Source organism: Callospermophilus lateralis, chromosome 5, assembly GCF_048772815.1.
Source record: "Callospermophilus lateralis isolate mCalLat2 chromosome 5, mCalLat2.hap1, whole genome shotgun sequence".
Taxonomy (NCBI): Eukaryota; Metazoa; Chordata; class Mammalia; order Rodentia; family Sciuridae; genus Callospermophilus; species Callospermophilus lateralis.
Genome location: NC_135309.1, coordinates 158,000,492 through 158,014,619, shown reverse-complemented (window position 1 = coordinate 158,014,619; position 14,128 = coordinate 158,000,492). Strand labels below are relative to the sequence as shown.

General features: G+C 47.3%; 1 protein-coding gene across 3 annotated transcripts in view; it reads right to left on the bottom strand.

Annotated features, from left to right (window-relative positions):
* Sema5a (semaphorin 5A) overlaps nucleotides 1-14,128 on the bottom strand; it is a 452,724-nt gene that overhangs the window by 340,398 nt on the left and 98,198 nt on the right. For 2 of the 3 annotated variants that reach the window (XM_076857478.2, XM_076857479.2), the window contains exon 2: nucleotides 2,764-2,859. The exons of the other annotated variant lie outside the window; for it this stretch is intronic. The gene's annotated coding sequence lies outside the window, so the exon portion shown is untranslated. The remainder of the gene's footprint in view (nucleotides 1-2,763; nucleotides 2,860-14,128) is intronic. 3 annotated transcript variants of the gene reach the window in all.

Below are 14,128 nucleotides of genomic sequence, written 5' to 3'. Positions count from 1 at the left end.
CAAAATAAAAATGTCCCATTAAAACACATTATGAAGACCAAAGTGGGAAGTGCCACCTGAAATTATTTTATAAATGAATTGCACTTTCTAGATCAACAGAACACATGAAGACAATAATGATCACCAGGCCCTATTTGGAGCACAGCTGGTCTAGGAATCAGCACTCAGACTGGTACACTTGGACCAAACAGACCATGTCAACCAAAGGAGCACCAAGGGCCCTTGTTCCCAGGTGTAGGCTCTTGCACTTTCAGTAGACTTCATTAAAAGTTGCTCGTGACTGAATCCCAAGCATCCTGAGCTAAATTTTGTAAGGACTCACTAGCCAATCGGACATTTACATTCACTGCAAAACGGGGTCTTGGAGCACATCAAGGACCGCATAGATCAAGGCTCAACAAACTGCAGCCTGCAGGCCACATCCAGCCTGCACTTACCTCTGCAAACAAAGTTTTCAGAAGCACAGCCATGCTCATAAACCTACAGGGTGCCAGTGCTTCCTCTCTGCCAGGATGGCAGAGACAACTTGATGCAGGAGAGACCCTGTGGTCTGCAGAGCCAGAAACACTTGCTATCTTAACCTTCTCAGAAAACATTTGCAATTCCTGCTTAGACTATTTGCAAAAGTGGTTTCTTGAACACTGCTCTTTAAGGACCTGAGTATTTCAGGTAAGGTAAAAAAAAAGAAATGAAGAGTGCCTGTGTGTCCTTATTCTAAGCAGGCATTCCTGGGCTGAGAGGCAGCACTGTTAGGGTCAGGAGTCCACGTTCAAATCCCAGCTCTGCCTCTGATAGTTGGGCTGTTTTCTTCGTTTCTCTGGGCCTCAAAGTCCTCCTCTGTAAAGTGGAATCACCTCCCAGGGCTGTCATGGGAATTGATCATATCTCACTCCACAGGGGGCTGGTACACAGTGAGAACTTACATTAACTAACACTCTTCCTGTTATGGTGTGACACTGCGCATCCAAAACAAGCCAGGGCAGGCTCCATGTGGTCCCTGCCATCCCCCAGGTTCTGTGGTTCTCTGTGGAGGAGACGAGGCCCCCAAGTGCCAGATTATGTCCTAATTCAGACACCACAGGAAGCTGAATGTGAGTGAGCTGGAGAAAGTCACGAAATGTGAGTCCTCAATCTGTCCCTCTGTGAATGTAGGACTAGCAGGACTTCGGTCAGCCTGATGGGGTGTAGCACATGTGGGTTAGAGGGATAAATGGTACAGCCATGCTGACCCATCACATACTTTCTTTTGAAAAGCAATTTACCTAGGGCCATTCTGGCCCTTTTCTGGCTTAAGTCAATAGGATGTTACATTCCTCTACAAACAACCTGTTGTCCTTAGGGCTGTTCTCTCAGGGCCAAAGAATGTAAGATTCCTCCTTGCCAATATGAACACAAGTTATCCCGAAAAGGGACTTTTGTGACCTTTAAACAGACCAAAGATTCCAGGACTCGAGAAAACAGAATAATTAAAAGCAAAGCCTACCGAGTAAAAATAAGCTGCAGTGAGAACTGTTCAGTGTGGACCAAAGTCCCTGATACTTGCCTTTAGATCTTCAGCGTATCATCTTAACCCCATCCTAACAGTAAAGTCCTCCCCACCCCGCTGGGCTCCACTTGGTGCCTGTGGGTAAAATCACATGCAGCAGGGATTTAAAAATCTGATGCATTTCTGCTGTCAGTCAGGAGTTCAGAGGTGGGCCCAAACTTCCCTAAAACCCCCCAATAAAACTGGGCCACAAAGGGGACGCCATGTCACTTTCCTCTTTGAGACAGTTCATCTCTCCCTTGAGGGCACTGCCTTTTCTCTTCTCATAAACTTTGCTATAATTTTACTACAGTTCATGTCTTGCTTGGTATCTTCCTGGGCGAGAACACAAGAGCTGAGAAACCCAAGCCGCTAACAGGCTGGGAACTTCTCGGTGCCTCCAGACCCAATCCTAAGACTCACATAACCACTTTCAGTACAGACAGAAACAGGAGCAAAACTCCCGGAGCTGGGAGTCATTGACTACGCAGAGCCAGACGTGCATGTACTGGAAAGCAGGATGGGCCTGGCCGCAGTGAGATGGCAATTTAGGAGACAAACAAGTTAGCAACAGAGGTGGCTCCTTCAAACACCAGTAGACGCAATGAGACTCCATCCCTTGCCCCTTCCCCACGGGTTCCTCCCTTACCTCACTACCCCACAAGTCCTCCCATCCCTCCCTCTCTCCCCACTGAAAAGTAGGCACTGGGTGTGGTAGGTAAAGATGAGAACACCTGGGCTGAAGGCCGAGGACAGCCCCTGGGGAGCTTGGCTATCTGAGCCCCACTGTGGAAGCTGAACAAACAGGACTGGTGGGTGGGTGTCAACCACTGGGACCTGGGGGCTGGTCTCTACACCACCGGGGTCAGAGGAATCAGGACAATATGAGGGGGACCGGCCAGGCCTCGGTGTACAGCAGGGAATTAAGATATGTGACAATGTCTGTACCACAAAATAAACCAGAGCACAGCAGCAACTGCAGCAGAGACAAACCTGGCAGCCAATCACACCATGGGCCAAAAGATGCTGAGAGTCGCCAGCACCTTGAAAGCTCTCTGCACAGTGGGGCCAGCCCCAAGCTGCTTTTCCTTCAAGATTCAGGAGGAATTCTCTTTCTGAAAGTGTGCTCATTCACGGCTATTTGTAACAGTAAAGATCAGTAAAGCTCATAAGCTATCACAGCATCTCAATCTCTAACACCTCTGGGTGTGCCACTTCCACGTGGACGTCTTACTTACCAAGGAGAGAGAGGGCAGACGCCGTATGTCCTCAGTCATGAATCACTGAACGCCACAGCCACATGGGCACCCAAGCCCCGCTCTCACACACCAACACTTCAAAAAAGAAAGACAAAAAGATCAGTTGGAACCTTCTAAAAGACTCTGCATTCATTGGGTATCAATTCTAGATAGTTCCATCAATGCCCTTAAAACTAGCACAAGCTGCTGTAGCAATGCAAAACCTAGAACGCAATGTCACAGGATGGCTTGCTGATCACCGATGAGTGCCCCAAGTTACTATCACATGCACCAACGCGTTTCCTTCTTCAGAAAGGAGAAATCAACAATTTGATGCTGTTCATCATGAGAGGACAAACGTCATGAAACCTCCAAAGAACCTGCCCATGTTATGACGACTCTTTCATTTCATCTTTTGAAGCATATCCTAGCTAAAGTAAAGTGTTTCCAGAAGAAGATGAAGGCAGGAGGTATGAAAGAAACTATGCCCTGAATTTTAGTTTGTACATTACTTATATATTAATTTGCCTGGTGCACAATTATGAGACTTTGTAGGAAGAATTATAAATCATATAAACAATTCACCTGATCAAAACCAATTAAACCTGGTGGATCTCCTCATTTGAATTAATATGTAAAAATATGGGGAATTGAATATCGGAATGGAATGGAAAGACTATGGCAATTCCAGCCTCCCGCAGGATGCATGCACCAAAAGTTGAAATGAGGGACTTCTCATTTATCATCCTTAAAGGACATGTGTCCATTATCAGGGACGGACACCTGCCCCTTCCAACACTGCCCTTAGGGGTTCATGCTTTTGTATCCGTGTTCATCCAGTTCCTTTCTTTCTCTTTACTCTTCTCAGCCGCGGCTTCTGTCTACTGCGCATGAGAAGCGCACTGCTGTCCACCAGCCCCACCCACACACTTAGGGAGCAGCTGAGAACAATGAAGACAAAGTAGAGGGCAGGCTTTCCAGAACATTCTGGCTGTTCCTCCAGACAACGAGTCCCACATGGTCTGTTTCAGTAATGACCGAAAGGCCATCAGCCTACAGAAAATAATCTGAATTACAGCTGAAATTTTATGAAATATTCTATCTGCTGAACGCTGACTTAGAGGTCCTGGGGTTCAAAGCAGCGAAGCTGCATCTCCATGAGGCTTCCCACATCCAGAGAGTGCTTGGGTGAGTTCATGGGAAGCATGGGGGCGATCCAAGGCAGCATTATGGGTAGGGCCTGCCACAGAGGCACCCAGCAGCCAGGTGTGCTCAGACAGCGCAGCCTCGCCAACTCCAAGGTCCCAGGTGTGTCATTGACAGCCTGTGACATCATCCTTTGGAAAAGACAAGGTGCAGATGCAAATGTTTGAGGCCAAAAGAGAGGTCAGGGAGCTCTTCCCAAGTAAGGATGCACATTCAGTCCGGGAAAAATTCCTGAGAGCAGCCAATTTCTTCTTCACAACATCCCTAATGTCTCCTTTGGGTGTGGCCGAAAAGTATGTCAGGGAGGACTTCATTATTACACAGCATGTTTGGAGACATGAATCTCCTCTCTGGAGCCCTGAAGTCTGTTTTACAACAATCATGACTAAAATTTCCCTGTATTTGTTTAGAACACAATCAAATTTAAAGTAATAAGTTTGGACAGAGCCAAAGAGCGGGCTCTGTCCTGCCATGGTTACCTGGCAATGTCTGTGAGTTCCCACTTGTCAGAATTAAATTAAAAATAGGGCCGATGGGTTTCCTGTCCTCACCCAGTGAGGTCACAGATGAGCTGGACACCTGAGACAGCTGGCAGAATACAGGCCATTCTCTGAAACAGCCAAGGAGACAAGGCCAAAAACAACACTGAAAGAATCCCAGGAAGCAAAGAAAGCCAATACTCAGGAAGAGAGATCCCTGCTGAATCCAGGCAGGGACAGCCAGACAGTCCCAATCTTCAGGTTTCAAAAGCCAGCCCCTTCCTTGAGAAATGCCACCTTGAGTGACCGTGGTTTGGGGAAGTCACAACTGTCCTCAGAAGATGAAGTCTAGGAAGTTGGTCCCAGCAGCAGGAGTCGGGGCAGACACCCTACAGGGTCCTTACTGTGTCAACATCAAGAAGGATCGGGGGAGTTTACCACTGGGTGAGACAAGGCCACACAAGCAGCAGGCGCACCTTCAGCCCTTGGCTGTGCAGGCATGACCAGCTACCCACGCCTCCACGCACACACACACAAGTGCACAGGCGGCTGACTCAGGGCAGAAACCGCAGTGCAGCCCTCGGGTCTGAGCTGAGCTGAAGGAACGCAGGGCAGGACAGTCCTCAGGTAGGATAGCACAGTGCACCTGTCTCCCCTCACTAGGGCCACCAGCATGCTGACACATAAACCAGGGATCACGGACATTTCTTTTAGAAACTGAGCAGGAAGTCAGAAGGTAAAGAAACTCCAAACCTCGGAGGCTCACCCCAACTGGAAGTGGGAATATTTTGAAGCAGGACATTTTTGTTTGTCTCTTTTTTTTTTTTTTTTGACAGGGGTTGGGGGTGCTGTAGGCCAGAACAGATGGTCTATACTAGTGACGTGGACTTTGGTTAAGGCTTTGTGTCCTGAGCGCTCAGCCTAACCTCTGGAGGAGCGAGACTGAGGTCAGCCATGCAGTCAATCAACAACATCCATCTGGTCCATTCCCAATAAAACCCTGGACATCAAGGCCAGCGTGAGCTTCCCTGGTGGCCAATACTCCACCTGTGTGGTCCTAGAGGAATAAAGCCCTGTCCCCAGGAGAGACTGGGAGAGACAACTGGAAGCTCAAGCCATCTCTCCTGAGCTCCACCCTGTGCAGCTCTGCATTGCTGCTTCAGTATCCTTCAACTGAGATCAACCATTACCATGAACCTAAGAGCTTTTCTAGGTTCTGTGAGTCCGTCTGGTGGCAATCTTGGGGCCACCCAACTGGAAAAGGAAGGATCAAGTGCAAATACAACATGTGTGAAAGAAGGCTGGGATAGTGTGCCTACGTGGAGATGAAATACACAGGGAAACAGAGGGTCAGCTGAGGCCTAGGACCCCAAAGTCTTGGGGAACAGAGGCATCGTTTGGAGAGACTGGTCAGAGGCTTCACTGTAAACACAGATGGGTGTCCACACATGGCTGGGGATGCAGTTGGGGCCTGAAAATCAATGTTTGAAGCTTGGAGCTCCAAATGGCATTTCACTTCAGAGATAGAGAGATACATACATACATACATACATAGATCCCCCCTCTTCCCAGTTATACACCAGCTATCTAAAATAGATTTTTAAATATTTTAAATAAAAGAACTACAAATCATAGTCCATTTTTGCAAAACAGTATTTGTATAGAAAATCAGGGTAGAAACCCAATGTACTAAATGAGGAAAAAGTTTCCTGGAAGTTTTCTGATAACATAAACACCGTAGGATCCCAATTTTCTATCTAGAAATTAAAATACAAACTGAGTAAAGGATAAGATTTTTGGTGGCCCCCGAGTGCAGTTCCACTGGTTTGGGGGCAGGGACTATCCAGAGAACCAGCACCCGGAGGTGAGTGGCAGATGGAGCAACCTCTTCACTCTGTCACTGTCCCCAACCTGGCTGCCCAGGGCTCCAAAAGGACACTCTTCTTCTTAAAGGAGTGGACAGCACCTGGAGAATTAACATGTTTAAGGTAAAAGGATGCTGTCATTAGAATACCCCAGTTGTCAAGAAAAGAAAGGGAAGGTTGGCAATAGAAAAAGTGGGGAGACAAGGGACCGGGGGAGGACAGAGTGGACAGTGGAGAGAGGGAAGGAGAAGGAAGGACAGACAGGAGGGAAGGAGGGAAATGAGGCCAAGACCAGAAGTAGCCAGCAGAGATACTCAGATTCCAAAATTTTATAACCTTTCCTTTTGAACATAAGTTGTCATTATAAAATATACTTTATTGCTTATCTTTAAAATAGAATTTATTTTATGACTTTGAAGCTTACAACATGATGTCATTGGGGGAATACACCAGGACAGTGAAAGGGAAGTAATGACGGTCACATCATCTCAGTTACTTTTTTTTGGTGACAAAAACAGCCAAGTGCTACTTATTTAACTAAAATGTAAAATATCATAATTTTATTGACTCCGTGTCCACACTATCCATTAGCTCTGTCTTAATGAAACGCAGGCAGCCTGAACTCCAGTGAGAAGGAGCTGCCTCCACAGTCCTGAGCAAACGTCCCAGGGTTTCAGAGAACAGCGTGAGGCTGGAGATGGAGCTCAGGGGTAAAGCACTTGCCTCGCGTGAGCAAGGTCCTAGGTTCAACTGGACCGGGGGGAAAAAAATTGAGGGAAAAGCAAAATGCACATAAAGCTTGAGGTGAGAAAGAAAGCAGAGTGCCCAAGTCATGGCTGTCCTGGGCTCTAAGGAACAACCGCCCATATCCTCCTCTGGGCCAACACCAGCTAGCATCAGAGACTCATCCGTAGAGTGTGTGAGTGTGTTCAACTGGATCTCTTGAATGTAAGATTGCTGACCACTTTACACTCAAGACAAGGTCAAGATTCAAATGGAAAAGTCAGCATTGTTTGAAAGACAGAGATTCCTTGATTTGTTCACAAGCACAATCTAAACTTTGAACACTATTTAGCATTGGGATATTTAGAGGCTGAGAGCACAGTAAGAGATGCGAGGATTTGCCATGGTGGACTTTCTCTCTGTTACAGGTGCTCCTTCGCCTCTAGGCTGCCAGCACTGGCCAGCACAGGGTCACTGTGTGGTACCCAGCCAAGCTCCACGCTGACAAACAGCATCTGGATGACACAGTGCTCTCACGAAAAACCACGTCTGTTCAAACAGTGGAGGACGCAGAAAGGCAGCGATGTCCCACAAATACATGATACAACAAAGTCACAGAAAAGGAGGCATTTAAAATCAAGTCTTGAGACTTGTGATAACAGGACGATCTTGTGTTTTGTTTTGTTTTGTTTTGTTTTGCCATTTCAGTACAGAATGAGGCCAAGAATGGCATGCATGGGACCATAGGGATGTGGCAGGTCTCTGCCCTCAAAGAGTTGGTCCTCTGGAATGCCTTCTCCTCAAATCAGAAGTGATCTCAATAATTAGGTCAGTATGTAGGTTATTATGTTCTCCAGAAATAATTGATCAAGAACATTTAATTAAGAATCTGCTTGGTAATTATGCCTTTAAAAAAGACAAGCCTCAGAGGATGGAGTTTCTCATCACTGATTCCCCAGACGTCTTGGGACAGAAGCAGGAGCACCTGAAACCCCACACCAAAGCCAACCAGGGTCTCATGGGCAGCCAGTCCCCTTGTGAGGACACGGGACCTCACACCAAGGTTTTTTGATGGTGCAAATATCTAACTCTGAGACCAGCAAGGGAAAACCTACCTCCCTGAACAGAAGAGCAGAAAGTTGTACCCCAAGAGCAAGAGGCACAGGGAAAAGAAACGAACTTCCTACCTAGAGAACCCACTGCCAGGCCCAGCCTGAGACGGCTCTCTCCATCAGATAGGAGTCACTGTGAAATGCGGTGGTTTAGACATAATAAACACCCGAGACCCAGGAAGAAAGCAAGAGCAGAAACAGAGGATTTCTTTTCTCGGAGCATGGACTAATCCCAACCACACTGGGGAAGGAGCAATCCAATTGTTCCCCATTAGTCTTTGTGCAGATAACCCTTTGGTGAGTTCTTAAAGCTGGTAGTAATTGGAGACCCTGGAACCAGGACATTGCTGCAGAGACTAAAATAAAACTGGAAAAAAAACACTCCCTAGACCATTGCTCCCAGTGGGCCCAGGAGGTGTGTTCTGAGCTGCATGGGGGCTCAGCAAGGAAGCAGGGGCAAACAGCTCCCTTATGATGACAACAAACAAGCTGTCAAAAGCTAGGCAGCCCCTCACAATGCACAGGCTCTAAAATTGACTCTCCAGGGACGCCAAGATTCAGAACAGTGAACGCTTTCTTATTGCAGCCACCATGGGCCAAATTTTCCAAGGGCGGGCTTGCTTTTCATGTAGGCAATCTCGAAAAGCTTACACAAGTGGTTAATTTGCATGGGCAATTGGCCTCTCAGCTTTCATTTTGACAACTAAATTGATCCATCCTTTGTAGACTAGCATCTCAGTACCCAGAAAGAGAAGGATGTCTGAGGCCCTTTGAAAATGTGGTCTGTCAACTGCTACTTATTGAGAACAATGCATCCAACAAGACTGGTCCTGTAAGCAGGAGCTTGTCTACTAAAGGAGATTTGAAATTTAACTCAAGGTGTAATCCTAACATCAAGATTCCACTCTAAAATTAATAATTTAACTGCCTCTAAATCTAAAGGTCCAGATTGGTTCTCATCAATTCTCTGATCATTGCACAGGAAGAGGAAACCCTGGTTTAGACCCCCAGTGGTACCAAAATCTCCATAGAATAAAGCTGAGCTAAGGCAGACAAAAGTCGGCTACAAAAATATGAAGGAGAGGGACTCCCTTATCCCTGGAAGGTGGAGTGGCTACTCACAACAAATTTTGAATGAAAAGGCAAATAGTTAATTCACTTAGAAACATATTTTCCTATAAAAAGAACAGGTAGGAGGGGTTTATTTTGTTGTTGTTGTTGTTTGTTGTTTTAGACATTTCTTACTCCAAGCTCAGAAAAAGTTAATAAAACGATGTTCATTAACACAGTAAAGGGAGGAACGCCATAGCCCAAACCCACACAAGCCAAGTTAATGGGAGCGTTGAGCTATGTCAGTTCTCTGTGACTCTATTTGATACGGCTAAGCCCCAAGGCTACTGTTTTACCTGATATGTGATGATCTGAGCCCAGTAAATTGCATTTCACCTTGGAAGAGTCCTATGATTTGGATCTTTAATGTCCCCCAAAGAGCTCAGGTGTTCAGAAGGCAGGAATGTTCAGAGGTGAGATGATTCAATTAGGAGAGCTGGAACCTCATCAGTGGATTAATGCATTTTATGGATTAATAAAGTAAATAGATTACAGGGTGGTAACAGTACCCAGGTCGGGCATGGCTGAAGGAAGAAGGTCACTGGGGGCATGATCTTGAACTATATTTTGTTCCTGAATCCTCTATTCCTATGTGTGTGTCCCAGCTGACCCAGAGCCATGGGGCTGGCTGACCATGATCTGAGGTTTCCGCAACTGTGAGCCGAAATAGATCTTTCCTCCTCTAAGTTGTTTTTGTCAGGTATTTTGATCAAACCTGACTAAACACAAAGATGAACTAGGATGGTATTTGGGGGGTTTAAACCAAGCTAATACTCTGAAGCCATTTCACAATGTTCCTCTCATCAAAGATGTGAAAATCAACTTTTAAATTCCTCTGAAATCAGTCCCAATGACCTATTGGATCTCATCAAAAGTAGGCACCAAGACCTGAAGAAGGAAACCACATCTATTTTTTGCACGATGGCATGCAGGCAAGATTCTGGGCATGACGAGTCATTCCACCTAGACATCCGTGTCTGGTGAAGGACTTAATGCTACATACGTCTCTGGGTATCTTGCATGACCAAAAGTCCAATTCTGTTCTATTTGTCATCCTCTCAATGTAAATTAGTGATCAATATAAGAAATAGGCCACTATGCAATGGACCAGATGGTGTCTTACCTTCCTATAGATGTTGCTGTGTTTAGAGTTTATACCTGGTTGGGGGGGAGGGTGAGTGAGTAAAAAGGTCTGCTGTACCCTACATTAGGCAATGAGTCACGTCATCCATTTTAACACAAGTTGTACTGAAACTTCCTCCTGGATGAAGAAGCCACACAGCTTCACTCATGTTTGAAGCCAATAGTGTCCGCTGCCTTTGATTAGCTATGATGCCACTCTGTGCACCCTGCAGCCCCATCAAGGAGTCTCTGAGCACAGGAGGCATCCTAATTAGAACCCAGAAGGTGGGTATGTCCTGAGGCAGACCTGCTGGGAAGCAGGCACTCCTTTCTGTGAGTCAAGGTGCTCTGTCATTTCCTTCTGCAGCTCATGCCCTAAAACCTTTAACCCAGATATTGCCATTTGGAAAACAGTCAGGAGGTGCCTCAGCAACCAAAAGCTAGAACTGCTTTATAATCCAGCAATCTTGGGACTGGGTAAAGATCCAAAGACAGGAACTCAGTATGTTCAAGAGACGTCTGCTTTCTTCTACTGCAGCACAGTTCATGATAGCCAAGAAATGGAAACAACCTAAGTGCCCATCAGCTGACAAAGAAACTGCATCTCATACACACAGTGGAAAACTATTCAGTTATAAAAAAAGAAAAAGAATGGAATCCTGGCATTTGTCAAAACATGGATGGAACGGGAGATCACTGTGTTAAGTGAAATCAGCCAGGCACAGACTGACAAATAGCACAAGTTCTCATGTGGCTTAAAAAGTTGATCCCATAGAAATAGAGAGTAGAATTGGGGTTATTAGAGGCTGGAGTAAAGAAGGCATAGAGGTTTGTGATTTCCAGCATATATGTAGGAGGATTGGGTTCTAGTGTTCTACAGCACATTAGGGGACTGCCGAGACTGTGAGTGTTGCCAACACAAAGAACTGTTAGACTTTTGAGGTGCTAGATGCGTTAAATACCCAATTTGATCTTTATTTATTGGAATATCACTCTGTACCCAATAAATACTCACAATTATTGTGTGTCATTTAAATATGTATCTTGTATCAATCTCGGGACCTTGATTTGATGGCAAGCCCTGGACACCTGCCCCCTCCCAACCTCACTGAACTATACGGCAAATCTAAAATACAAAACCTCGAAGCAGAGCCAGGAAGAATCCTAAAAAATCTGCAAGTCTACCAATTTTTCAAGGAGCCAGAGATAAGCCCCAACCACCTCCATGCAAGTGAAGCCCACTCCGTGGAACTAAGTGGGAAGGAAACCAGACCACAATGGGGTTGGTCATTCTGCACTGTAGGCGCTGGGAGGGCCCAGCTCAGAGTCAGCCCCACCCTTCGCCCTGCCCCAGGCTGGGCACATGCTTCCTGAGCTCTCCTCCTCCTCCTCCCTGCAGGGACATGCTCTCTGACTTGGTAGTCACTGAGAGCGACCCCTCCCTGGGGTACTGTGAAGTTGATTTATCTCACTGCAGAACTCTCTCCTGTTCATATTATACCTTCTCAGCTTCACCTTGCCCTGCAGCCACTGGTCCTGCCAGCCTTCAGGATGGCTCTCCAATAGCCACGCGTCCCCAGCATCCGGGTGTGACGCCACTGCCACTGCTCTTGATCCGTGACCCTGGGGCCCGCTTGCCTGTTAGCACATGTCACCTCCACTGTTCCCTGTCTGCCTCATCATGGAGGGCAGGGACCTGGCACCCCCAAGGCCAGCCTGAGGGAGTGCGCACATTCAGCAAAGCCTGAGTGAGAACAGATTGCTTCCTTCTCTGGGAGTGTGCGGGCACTCACAGACCAGGGCTGCCCGAGGGTCTGACTTTCTGCCCTCCGTCAGAATCAGCCAGGGAAAATCAACCTGCAGGGAACGGAGAGACTGCCCAGATCTCACGCGGGTCTGGAACCCAGGGCGCAGGCAGGTGTCCTCGGCTGCACCAGCCCCCTCCTCACAGGGAGGAGGGCAAATGGCAGCTCCTGGCCCAGAGGCTCTGGACTTGCCTTGGTCCCACCTTCGCTCTCAGGAAGACCTTATCACTGGCCCTTACAAGTGCTGTTGGTGCTGTGTGTCAGGTCCAGTCCCCTTCTCCAGGCCCTGGGCCAGTACCGTTCAGAAAAGAGAGAGATCCCAACTCCCCAAAGACTTCCTGGTGCCTGTGCTCCCAGTCACCGTCTTCTCGTCCAGTGAGCTGACCACCATGTATGAGGTCCTCCTCCAGGTTGTCTTGGGGAGGCTGCCCCCACCATCTTGAGGACCACTGTGACCAGAGGTGTCCCCAGGGAGACAGCACACACATGAATGCACAGAGCAAGGTCAACCTGGTGGCCAAGAGTAGCATGCAGGAAAAACTAAGTAATATAAACATGACCTGTGCAGATCTTGTGCTTATGCTGATACTTCTTCAGCAAACCCACTTTTCATTGGTATCAGGCCAGTTGCTAAGTAAAACTTATTCCACTTTCTGAATTAGCATAAATGGGTCTTGAGTGTTTCCATATGTGCAGATTCTGCAATCACGGATGAAGACAAAGCCTCCATCTTTGCTCCTGAGCTCCTGTTCTTTGTCACCGTGTCTGACTCTTAGCTGGAACATACCCCACATGCAGCTCCCCCCTCCATTTTTCCCAGGAGCCACAGAGTTAAGTCCAAAGGAGCCCCTTCTCACTGTCCAGTTTTCCTTTTTTACACGTGGCTTTAGAAAATATGTAGGTGGATCAGCTAAAAGTGAAATAAAGTTATGATGTGATTTATCAAAGACAGAATAAAAGCATTTTAGGCCAAGTGTGGTGGTGCACGCCTATGATCCCAGTGGCTTGAGAAGCTGAAGTAGGAGGATCACAAGTTCAAAGCTAGCCCCAGGAATTTAGCAGGGCCTGAGCAACTTAGCCAAACCCTTCCTCTAAATAAAAAATAAAAAGGGTTAGGGATGTGGCTCAGTGATTAAGTGCCCTTGGTTTAATTGCTGTTGCAAAAAAAAAAAAAAAAAAAAACCACTTAGTTACTTTAATATCAAAAGCTCAAGGGTTGATTTGTGCTTGACTTCAAATTGTACATCACAAGGGTAACACACCTAATACTGGAACCCGAGCCTTAAGGAAAGGCTCAGATGACCCCGGTGAAGAGGGCAAACACGGCGCAGAAGCAAAATCCAACACAGCAGTTTGAACATCTGTCCTTGCTCGGGGGTTCTTGTCTCAGACCACATAAACTAGGGTGCTCTGGTCCCATCAAGCTCCCTGCCTACTCCTCCCGGGGAGCAGCAGACATCTAGGGACTCGGCCGAGTGCCAGTACACTGCCCCTCTCCTCACACATTCCACCAGAGAAGCCTCCAGACCACGCACTGTCCTGCAGGAGCAGCCGTCCCCACAGACTCCACGGGGGAAATCAAAGGAGAGCTGGGAGCTGGGGCAGCTGGCAGCAGTGGCGAGGCCTGTGTGCTTGCCCAGGTGGCCGATGGCTTCCTCACGTGCTTCAGACTGGCCTGCAAAGGGGCAGTGGCTGAAGAGTCCCTAAGCCGTGCCCATTTTTAAATGGTGGGAAAGAACTTTAAGTCAGAAAAGTGGCATGAAATTTTGGTGACAGCTGCTTGCCTCAAAGACCCCGTAGATGAACCACCCGACCTCAATGGGATGCGATGCTCCGACGTTTGTCGCCGTTCCTTGGTAAACCCCGGCCCACTGCTTCAAATTAGGCCTCTCCTCTGCTCATCGTTTGGAGCACACAGGGGTCTTTCAGCAGCAGTTGACAAG